At 45.1% G+C, this 11,721-nt stretch overlaps 1 pseudogene; it reads left to right on the forward strand.

The window, feature by feature from the left end:
• The first annotated feature begins 10,671 nt into the window (after positions 1-10,671).
• LOC103655202 (uncharacterized) lies at positions 10,672-11,418 on the forward strand (annotated as a pseudogene).
• The last annotated feature ends 303 nt before the right edge of the window (positions 11,419-11,721 follow it).

The following is an 11,721-nucleotide window of genomic DNA, read 5'->3' on the forward strand; positions in this document are numbered from 1 at the left end:
GGTCCCTCCTGGGAGCGAGATCCAGGCGCCACCGGCGATCTTCCGCCGCCCCTGCGTACGCGCGGATCATCCGGCCCTAAGGCGCGGACCGTCCGGCCGTCAGGCAGGGAACCCTAGCCTCGCACCAGGTCGTGGACCGTCCGGCCCCGGGCCGCGGACCGTCCGCGCCTGTGCAGAGAGCACCGCCACATGTTCGTATTGAGTGATTGGCGCCCCAAAAAGGTGTAAACAGGATGTTAATCGCCTTATCTTTTTCTGTTGTTTTTTGAAGGGGAAGGGAGCACTGGAGCGTGGGGTGTATGGTTTGGATTTTGTTTATTATTATAAGGAATTCTTAGTTTATATCAATCTAGCTTATAATTGGAATTAAATCCATATCATGATTTATGTCCCAAACTAATCTAAACCTACTTATTTTTTATTTGGTTAAATTTATCATAGATTATAACCTAAGAGTTTAGAAAAATTTTAAACTATGGAGGCATGGATTCTATCCATAGCTTATTAGATATGGAACAAATCCATGGGATATTGCACAAGTTTATATTAGAAAATATGGATCTAAAGGATAACTAGCTTTGAGAGATACATTGATTAAATGATGGATTTAATCCTTATTATAAGATTAAGTGTGAGATATGGATTCACTTAATTTAAACCCGAATTAAATTCATGGTAGAATTTTATCCCTAGTAGGGTTTAGGAGTCAGAGATTGGATCAGCGACACCAAAACGCGGGGCAGGATATGCATGGCTGTGATGCGACTGCAACTGTGGAGATGGGAGGTTGTGTTGCGGTGCCAGAACGGAACAGAGTCAATGAACGACACCGTGTGCGTGGGACGACAGGAGACGAAATCTCGTGAGGATGGGCGAACACCACACACCGGACACGGACAAACACCAAGCAGAAAAGTTAGATGTTGGGACGGCGGGAGACGAAATCTCGTGAGGATGGGTGAACACCACACATCAGACATGTGCATGCACCAATGAGAAAAGTTAGATGTTGGGACGGCGGGAGACGAAATCTCGTGAGGATGGGGAACACCACACACCGGACACGGGCAAGCACCAAGCAGAAAAGTTAGATGTTGGGACGGCGGGAGATGGAATCTCGTGAGGATGGGCGAACACCACACACCGGACACGGGCAAGCACCAAGCAGAAAATTAGATGTTGGGACGGCGAGAGACGAAATCTCGTGAGGATGGGCGAACACCACAAGCACCAAGCAGAAAATTTTGATGTATTTTGCAAATATGTATATGGTCGTGCAAAACATATAATGTAGATAGCACTGCTTTTAAAGTATAGTTTGAATTAGAAGGTGTGATAGGCAATAAGAAATGAGATACGCCAGAGGTAGCCTTATATGATGACCCTCCATATGTGCTAGAAATTTCAAAAAGGATGTATTAAACTATTATTATTGTAGCCTCGAATACCTCGACAGTCTGAAAATCCTTGAACTGCCATAAGATTGTTCACAACAAATCATGCAAATTAGAAAATTTACGCTATAGATTACATTGTTTACATAGTGAAGTTTAAGATAGAGGATGATATAGGATAGCTGTTATAGGCGTATTTGCGAGCAAGAACATTAGAGGGGACCGAGTGAACTAAAATCCATTTTTATTTAATTTTGAATAATAAGATATTTTAGCCCTTTTAATCCCTACAATCCTCTTGTCCGAAACAAATCATAAAGACCTAAAGATTTCTAATGGTCCTAACATCCCAGAAGAAGATTTAAATCAAATATAGATTATGTTCGCATTAGATCTAACAATCCCCAATAAATACTATGTCGCATAAAAATGCTATCATCCTCAATTATTTGTTATTCCAATGTTTCATTGGAGGTTGTCAAATTGAACATCCACCTAGAATATAGTGCATCCTCCCTGGTTAGAGTATAGGTATACATTCGGGCCGCCCGGCCCGACCCGGCCTAAGCCCGAAAAGGCCCGTATTGTTTGAATTTCGGGCCGGCCCAGCCCATTTGAATTTCGGGCCGTGCTGGGCCGGCCCACGGCCCGACCCATAATTTCTTAAGCGTGCCGGGCTCATTTCGGGCGGCCCGAAATTATAAAAGCCCGAAATTCACATTAGGGCCCGAAATTCAATTTTTGGCCCAAAATTCACATCAGAGCCCGAAATTCACATCAGAGTTAATAAAACAAATAAAAGATAAGACAAATAAATTTGATCAAAGACAAACTTAATATTTGTATTAAGTTACCAGAGCTATGCAATGACTACCTCGTTTACAAATCATTTTGTTAGAAAGAAATAGAGTATAAGTAGCTCTATATAAAGTTCGTAAGTTCAGTTCATTATCTAATGTTCATAACAAAAATAAGATTACATCACACACTCTAATTCAAAGCTAAAAAAACATCTAACTAACGTTATCTCTAGCTTTGTGTTTTTATCAAGTACATGAAAGTGTGGGATGAAGTGTGATTTTAATAAATATATGGGCCTTTTCGTGCCTCTATATGGGCCATTTCGTGTCTGCCTTAAACGGGTCGTGCTCATGCCCGCCCATGGGTCGTGACCTCGGCCCAAACCCGGACCGACACTAAAATATTTCGGGTCGTGCCGTGCCTAGGCCGTGCTTTTTTTCCATGCTTCGGGCCGGCCCATCAGGCCCGGCCAAATGTACACCTATAGGTTAGAGCATACAAGTCAAATTTTATGACCTTTCATAAGTATCTAGAGATCACCAAATATCATCAATTGTGATTAATAGTCTAGTCGAATTTATATAGGTGTGTTTCTTAAAAGACGTCTTGGAGGACAACATCTTCCCTTCAACAGGCTACTTTGGAACAAACCAACATGACGTAAAATATAGTAAATACACGCATATGGTAAACCTAGTAGGGACCTTTTCTTTCAGTCTGTCACCAACTTGTTTTACTGATCTATTTTAGGAGATCTCCAGTCATATAAGAGGACTAAAATCCTCTTTATATTCAAAATTGAATAGAAAGGTAATTTTGGCCACCTTAATCCCCTCTAATTTCATTGCTCCTGTTGGGGGCCTTCGTCTTCCGAAAGTCCTCAAAAACATGACTAACAATGTTTCCCAAAGCATAATATATGGGCAGGAATCTTCGGACATGGGATGAAGCTGTATACAATATGGAAAGCAGGGTCAGAACGAAGGTTGAACCAGTGCCAAAGCCGTGCGCAAGGAAGCTTCGGCTCAATAGCAGATAAAGGAACCGACTTAAGGAGGAAAAGACTATTTAGTCCTAGGCAGGTTGTTCTTATGTCAATACTAAATATAAAGGGCATGAATGTAATTTTACACAGGCTGCGTCCTGTGCCTATAAATAGATGAACAGTACCCCCGTACTGTTCACGCTGACTTGTACTCGCTCGTGCGTCACGCTTGTATTTTCACCTTCTGTCAAGCTGAAGGTACATATGTAATTCAATATTGTTTTATTCATCCATGACTATATAATAAATATATATATGAATAATGTTGTGTGGTTATTCATGTCACTCTCTCATGTGTCATATGCTTCTCCTTTTATTAATGTAAACTGTGATGATGAAGGTATGTCCTTCATAACCTTTGTCCGAAGATCGTTATATCCCGAGGGAAATCATGCTTCGTAGGACGAAGGGTATTAACCATGAACTTCTTTCTGTGTTGCCTTGTTGTTAAGCCGAAGCATTTGAGAACAAGTCCCCAACATTGGCGCCCACCTCCGGTGTACTCACTTCCACAACCTTCGGCAAAGCATCGACCTTCGTCATGCCGCCGAAGAAGATAACAGCGCCAGGGGTTGCAATGTGGCCACTGGACACAAACCAGGAGACTCTCTCTCTCTGAGAGGCTCGAAGCCAGAAGAGAAAGGCCACTAGTCCAACATTCCAGGATGAGGAGTTGGACCAGGAGATCAAGAACATGGAAATCATCCACCAACAGGTGCAAAGGAAAAAAGGGAAGATGGCTCGGTTGGCCGGTCTTCAAAGGAAGATCGATGAAGCTATTGAGGAAGTGCGTCATCTTGCTCAAGATGACCAAGTCCGAAGGCCCCAACACAGGGAACTTCGTCAAGAGGGTTTATTCAACGAAGATGGATGGTACGATGATTTTAATCATGATATCTTTACTTTTGATGATGCTTCTCCCTTGGCAGTAGAATTGCAGGCTATCCCATGGCCACAATCCTACAAGCCACCCCAGCTACTCATGTACGATGGGCACTCAGACCCAAAGTAATTTTTGATGAGCTATGAGGCAACAATATCCTCATACAGAGGCAATGTAGCTGTCATGGCAAAGTCCTTTGTCATGGCAGTCCGGAACGTAGCCCAGACATGGTATTCTTCCCTTCGGCCATGAACAATCACGTCGTGGCAGAAGCTCAAGGACATGCTGGTTACCAGTTTCCAAGGCTTTCAGACGAAGCCAGTCACAGCTCAGGCCTTGTTCCAGTGCACACAAGACCATGAGGAATACCTTCAGGCGTATCTCCGAAGGTTCTTGCGACTAAGAGCACAAGCGCCCACAATGCCCAATGAAATTGTCATTGAGGCCATGATCAAGGGTCTTCGGCCAGGACCTACGGCTCAATACTTCACCAGGAAGCCCCCCAAACTCTGGAGAAGCTGCTTCAGAAAATGAATGAGTACATCCGGGCTGACAATGACTTTCGCCAAAGAAGGGAGGATGCTTACAGGTTCTCTGAGATGACAAGGGGCTTTGGAGGAAGAATCCACCCTAGGCATGTCAGATCAATCCATAGCTCCAGCCAGAATGATGACAAAGGAAGCCAGCTTCAGAGGCCACAGTACACTTCACAGGCTTTGGGGTAGCAGCAAAGCTCCTTCAGGCCGCCAACTCCAAGGGGCAGAGGCGCCAAGGGCTTCAAAGAAAGATATGGGGATCAGCCCAGGAAAATCTATTGCTTATTCTGTGGTGAGGACAAGGGCCATACTACAAGAATGTGTCAAATCATTATTCTGAAGCAAAAGGAGATTGTAGAAGTCGAAGCTTGGCAGAATCAGCCGAAGCAGGTCTTGCACACTGCTTCGTGCCACTCTCCCTACATACCAGAGTATATGGATAATCACCCTGCAGCTTCTGTTGCTTCGGCTAGCCATTCACAGGCTTCTTGGCCTCAGTTTCCACCGCCACTACCGCTGCAACCTACCTATTCCCGAAGCCAGCAGTCATAAGGGAGCCAGCACTCTCAACAGCAACGTGAATTCAGGGAGGAATCCGAAGCTCGTACAGTCAACAGTACTGTGCCAGAATCAAAGCATATATATTAAGGATATCCTACCTCTGAAATACTTTTATGTTCTATGTCATTTTGTTTTTTAATAAGGAACAAGCAATGTAAATTTAGTTTAAATTTTTTGTAATGATCTTGTTTCTATCAGAATAGAATATGTCTTCTTCATAAACTTACAAAGCTCAAAAGTCGTTCCTAAGGGAATGCAGAGCTAAAATTGCCGAAGCTACAGAAAGTCGTTCCTAACGAGCGAACGTATGTTTTCTGCTCAAAAGTCGTTCCAAAGGGAATGCAGAGCCAAATACCGCCGAAATATAAGGCGAAGAAGTTCCAAAGTCGTTCCTAAGGGGATGCAAAACTTATACCGCCGAAATATAAGGCGAAGAAGTTCAAAAGACGTTCCTAAGGGTATGCAGAACTTACACCGAAAATAAACGGTGAACACCGAAAAATAAACGGTGAAGAAGGCTCCAAAGTCGTTCCTAAGGGGATGCAGAGCTTGTGTGTTTCAGTGTCGGCGTGTGGGTGTGTGTGTCTTTGGCATCCTCATCATTTTGCATCATATCATCATATCATTTCGCATAACATCACATCATACATCATATTGCATCAATGACGCGAATTGAATACGAAGTTGATCTTCGGCGAATGCTTCGTAAACATGAAAATGTGCTAAGGCACGCAATAAGCTTCGGGAAATACAACTTTATCAGCCTTGTCACAAAAGAAGGGATCCCTCTTTGTGAAACATGTATATCTTTGCGAAGCATGGATATTTTTCTTTAAGAAGCATGAAAAGAAGGGAAGGTGTTTTTTCGCCGAAGGCTCAAAAACGGTATGCATGTAAAGTTTCATGCATCGCAAATAAATAATTTACATTTTTGATTCAAAGCTATACACATCAAATATTACAGTCTTTTTACAATAAAGGTACAATGTCCATTCTAATGTATCATACGTTGACCATCTCAAAATGTTTTTACAATAAGTGCTATTCCTCTTTAAGGACTTTCTCTGCAACTTCGTGCAGTAACTTGTTAACAACTTCATCAACAATGGATTCAGCCATGTTTATAATGTCCAGCGCTTCCTTCATTTCTGGATCTGCTAAGGGATCAAACGGTTCCGGCGGCGGAGATAATTCAGCTGAAGTGGGAAAAATTAATTAGTCCGAAGCCACATAAACAAATGCCAAAGCTAAGCATAAAAAAATATTACCTATACGTTTTTCGCGCTCTGCAGCTTCTTCAGCTTGTCTTGCTTCTACTCGGGTGTCATGGGTGTCTTTTTCACTTTTCTTTATAATTTAATGAGCCATTTCTTGGCCACCATTCACCCAGACATCATTATAGAATTTTCCGCCCATCAAGGTTGCTTCAGCTGAAGGATCCTTTGTATCATCTGTGGAGAAGGCAGCTTCGGTCTAGGCCATGGTTTTAATATGGTCACATCCCACCTTCTCCAAGATGGTTGAAATTCCCCGCGCACCGGAAAACGCGCAAACATCTCCGCGATCACTTAAAATTTCTTTGAAGGTTTCGACCTCTCCACTTATCCATTCAATAACACCTTCGGAGTCGCCTCGTATGAAGTTTTCTTCGGTAGAATAGGCACCCACTTTGGCAAAACTATCTTTTATTTTCTTCACACAATCCAAGGATTTTTCAAAGCATCTTTCCTTGGATGTACGAAGTTCTTCAACATTTTTCTCTAAATGATTTTTCCAATATTCACTGATTTCTTGGTTAGCTTCTGCGAGTGCGCATTTTTCCTTAGCTTCGACCAGTTGCCTCCGAAGGTCTTCAATTTCAATCTTTTGGGATTCGCCCTGAGATTTGAAACTTGCTTCGTCTTCTTTCACTTTGTTAACCAGAGAAAGTAAGATTTTATCTTTTTCAAGACCTTCGTTTCTCAATTTGATTACCTCTGAACGAAGGTTGTTCAGGGCCATCTTATAGCCTTCATCTTCAATGTTTTTCTGTGCCCTAAGGGCATTGCTAAGAATCAAGCCCTGCAAGAGGAGAGAATTGAGTATGACAAATGAAATACCTCATTTTAAAATTCAAAGTTAACTTTTATACCTTTATGCTATTGTATGCCAGGCTGTCAGCAAGCTCATCCTTCGATAAAATCGAAAGGCCGTCTTCTAGCTTCGGGAATCCGATGCTTTTACCTATCTCCCGGCAAACGAATATTTCTTTATTATCCGGGAGACAGTATAAGAAATCATCTTCGTTACTCCCGTTAAAAACCAAGGCACCCTTCGGATACTTCAACTTTTGCGCATAGTGCCTGGCTTCCAGAATTTCTTCTTCAGATAACTTCTTCCCCGAAGCGTGTCGGATGATGTAGTCAACGTTTTCGATCAAAGCTTCGGGGGCAGGATTCTCGATTACTTCAGGAGCAATTTGCTCTGTTGCTTTTTCTTCAGGGGCGGTAGGCTCTGTCTTGGTGGGCACTGAAGGCCCAGCTTCGGCTTCAGCTTGAACTTGCGTAGTTTCGACTTCTGCTTGACTAGTTTCGGCTTCAGCCTGCGTCTTGGTTTTAGTTGGAGCGACTTTCTTTGCAGGAGCATGGCTCAATGCCTTTGCAGTCTCCAGCACTGCATCCGGTACGTTGGCCATCCTCCTTCTCTTAGGGGTTGCAGCAGAAGTTTTTTGCATCTTCGGCAGATTTGCCTCTATCGGAGGGCTCAGAATCTTTGGCATTTTTTCGTCAATTTTTGGCTCTTCGGCCTTTTCAACTTTATCTTTGACTGGCTCAACTATATGCGTATTTGGCATTACAGTTGGTTTTTCAGCGCCCTGTAGTCGAAGCAGTTTGTATTGCTTTGGCTGCTGAAGAGGACACTGCGCCAAAGTCGGGCACCATGGCCGGTTTAATGTAACGTGGCTGGTGGGTTAGAACATTCACCATTTTGCCCTTCGGCACAGGCTCAGCCGGGGAAACCGAAGCAGCAATTTTCCTCTTTTTCTGTTGTCCTCGCAGTGGGTAGCGATAATCGGGGTATACGAAGCTGATTGCATCAAAAACCCTGTTCAGCCTTTTCTTCCCCCAGCCTCCGAAGGCTACAGATAGAGCATTATCTTCGGCCTTGGAATAAGCTCCGAGCATTTCATCATTGGTAGCTTCGATACACTTCAGACAGTCGTCATTTGGCTCATCAAACTTCTCCTTGAATCTGAAGGTATACTTCAGTCGGACCAGACCACCTTAGCTAGAATCGGTGGTGGTCTCATTCGGCATTTCCCAGCTTTCTACAAGCGGCCATACCCTGAAGGCTATATGTTCTTGAATTAAATCTCTTGTGCCGATGAAGGAGCAAACAGTGCTGAAAGCCCTCTGACACGCTTCGACAGTGTCATCAATTTCTACCTTCGGCCTTCGAAGGCCGAAGCAGGACCAGATGGGGCGCATAATGATTTCTTTAATGTCTTCCCTTGCCTTTAAATCATTCTTCACATAAAATCACTCTTCCATCCAGGCTCCGGGCCATCTCTTCCGAAATGTTGGCACCGGGTGGCTTGCGTTGGGGCGAGCGATAAATCCATAACAACCGAAGTTGTTGTGGTACTGTTCTTTGCCAATGGCCTTCGTCTCATATAAAAGTTCGTGCATACTGCAGAAGCACTTCGCGCTTGGCTCTAGCCCTTGACTCCTTATTGCCCAGACAAAAATCTCCATCCTCATTATAGCTTTGGGGGTGATCTGATGGAGGAAGATTTGGTAGATTTTCAGTTCTTTTACTACAAACTTGCTCAAAGGGAACCAAAGTCCAGCCTTGAAGAAGCTTCGGTAAATAACAATTTCGTTTTCTTCAGGGGCAGGGACGTTGTTGTCTCCGCCAGCCCTCACAATAGACATATCCCAAAAATACCTTCCTATCATGTTCTCAAGATGACTCTACTTAATGGTCGATTTTCCAAAGACAACATGGCTTGGTCGCCAGGGCCGATCCTCAGAATCTTCATCCCCACTTTCCACATCATAACTATCGCTGTCACCAGTATCTTCAGATAAGCCTTCTAGTATCTCTTTAGTAATCTTCTGCGTTTGTCTTGGCCATCGACTCAATGAATCCAGCAATATAAGGGTCCACAGCCTTCTTCTCCTCAAACAGCTTCGACTCTTCAGTCAGCTTCTCCTTCTCAGTCATTCTTTCACCAGACATCGTAAAACACGTCTCTTAACCGAATCTCAAAAAGCTTGAAAATCTAGCGAACGCTAGTGAGCAAGAGCTAAAAGTTTGAGAAAATAATGCAAATGGCAGAAACAGCGTATCAAACACAGCAGATGTGGGTTCATATTTATACGCCTAGCACGCTGCAACTTGGAGGGCCCCGCTTGTCATTGATTGTTGCTATTCTAGCAAAGGGAAGGTGTTTTTTCGGACCTTCGGCTTAAGGCCTTCATTCATGCCGCAGTCTGAATTTGTTATTATAACAAATTAATACTGCGAGGGGCTACTGTTGGGGGCCTTCGTCTTCCGAAGGTCCTCAAAAACATGACTAACAATGTTTCCCAAAGCATAATATATGGGCAAGAATCTTCGGACATGGGATGAAGCTGTATACAATATGGAAAGCAGGGCCAGAACGAAGGTTGAACCAGTGCCGAAGCCGTGCGCAAGGAAGCTTCGGCTCAATAGCAGATAAAGGAACCGACTTAAGGAGGAAACGACTATTTAGTCCTAGACAGATTATTTTTAAGTCAATACTAAATATAAAGGGCATGAATGTAATTTTACACAGGCTGCGTCCTGTGCCTATAAATAGATGAATAGTACCCCCGTACTGTTCACGCTGACTTGTACTCGCTCGTGCGTCACGCTTGTATTTTCACCTTCTATCAAGCCGAAGGTACATATGTAATTCAATATTGTTTTTATTCATCCATGACTATATAATAAATCTCTACTACTCTTAAGAATGCAGCGTAGGCATCCACATGGTGCGCGTTCTGCCTCCGACATCCTCCCCTTCGCTCCGCTCCCTGAAGCCGTGATCGAAGCCGCCATTAACGCCCTCCTCCCCCTCCGCTCAGGTCCCCTCCGTGGAATCAGATCCGATTCCGTGGCAGCCGGCATTCCCAGCCCCCCAAAATCCCATTTCCCTCTCCCACACCACGCGCTGCGCCCGCCTGATTCCGCCCGCCAGCCACGCCCGCAGATCTCGCTTCGAGGCATCACCGCCCCGCCTTCCATCGTCGCCCCCATGCCACGCTCCCCTTCCATCCTCGCTCACTTCCAGCTGCCCCCATTCCCAGTTGAAGGAACCGTCCAAGAACCGGGAACCGCATCACCGGATCAGGAGCAGCCGTGTCGCGCCACTCGTGCGCCTGCGCCTCGAACCTGACTTTAGACGACGCCGACGGGGACCACCCTCCCTTCGCATCGAAGCCGATGAGCCTCTGGTGGTGGTGTCAGCGGTCGATTGACCGATTGAGCCACCGAACGGTGAGGCGAGCCTACACGTGGGGGGATGGTGGGAGGCGCTACCACCAATCGAGCGGCATTAGCCCCAACCTGAAGCACACCTGGCCGGAATCTAAAGGATATCGTGCACTCGCCCCGCATCGATATCCTTTGGATGCCGTGCGCCACGAGAACCAGTTCCTATCCTCTGAGTCCCGCCGCCTTGAGGTTCTCGTGTCTTAGGCCCGCGAGGAGGTCACCGCCGCCGAGCAAGCTGCTGCCACCAACGAGAGCGAGGCCGCCACGCTCCGCAGCGAGGTCGAGCGCCTCGAGGGTCTCCTCGCCGCGGAGAAGGCTAGCCATGAGGAGGAGATGCGCAGGGGTGCACGGCTCGGGGACCAGCTGCAGACCGCGTACCAGGAGAAGGCCGCCCTCGAGGAGGAGATCGAGACCCTGAAGGGTTCCGCCACTGCTGAGGGCAAGGGCATAGAAGAGGGATGTTATTCTGTTGCTGCTAAGGCCGGGACGCCTAAGGATCAGGGCGTGGTGCCTCCCGCACTGGTCCGCGGCTGCTGGAGCAGCTACCATGGCTGGCATCACAGTGGTCTTGTTTAACCTCAAGAGGTAATCTGGTGGTCCGATGCGCGGAAGTTTTGATCTGCTGCTATGGCCTATATGAGAATGGGTTAACCGTTTTGTTAGTGTCACTGGAGTCATAGTAGTAGTATCTTTACTATCAGCTAGATAATAGACTAGAGGAACATGTATGGCAAGTACCTTTACTTTCTGAAGTTTTCAATGGTAATAAGAGTCGTGAACACAAACATGAGGTATAATTGAGTTCTTGTTTGATCTTTTGAGTTGCACCTGATTCCAGACTTTGAATTATTATGACTTGGATGGTTTGTACTGTTAGAGGAAAGATGGTGCTACTTTGTTTAGTTGATGCCTGAGATGTTTTTTATTGCAAATTTGAAATATGCATGATTGTTTGCATGTCTCTCACAGCTTGATGCTTGTAGAGATGTTTGTTGGATG

This window comes from Zea mays, chromosome 4 (assembly GCF_902167145.1).
Source record: "Zea mays cultivar B73 chromosome 4, Zm-B73-REFERENCE-NAM-5.0, whole genome shotgun sequence".
Lineage (NCBI taxonomy): Eukaryota > Viridiplantae > Streptophyta > Magnoliopsida > Poales > Poaceae > Zea > Zea mays.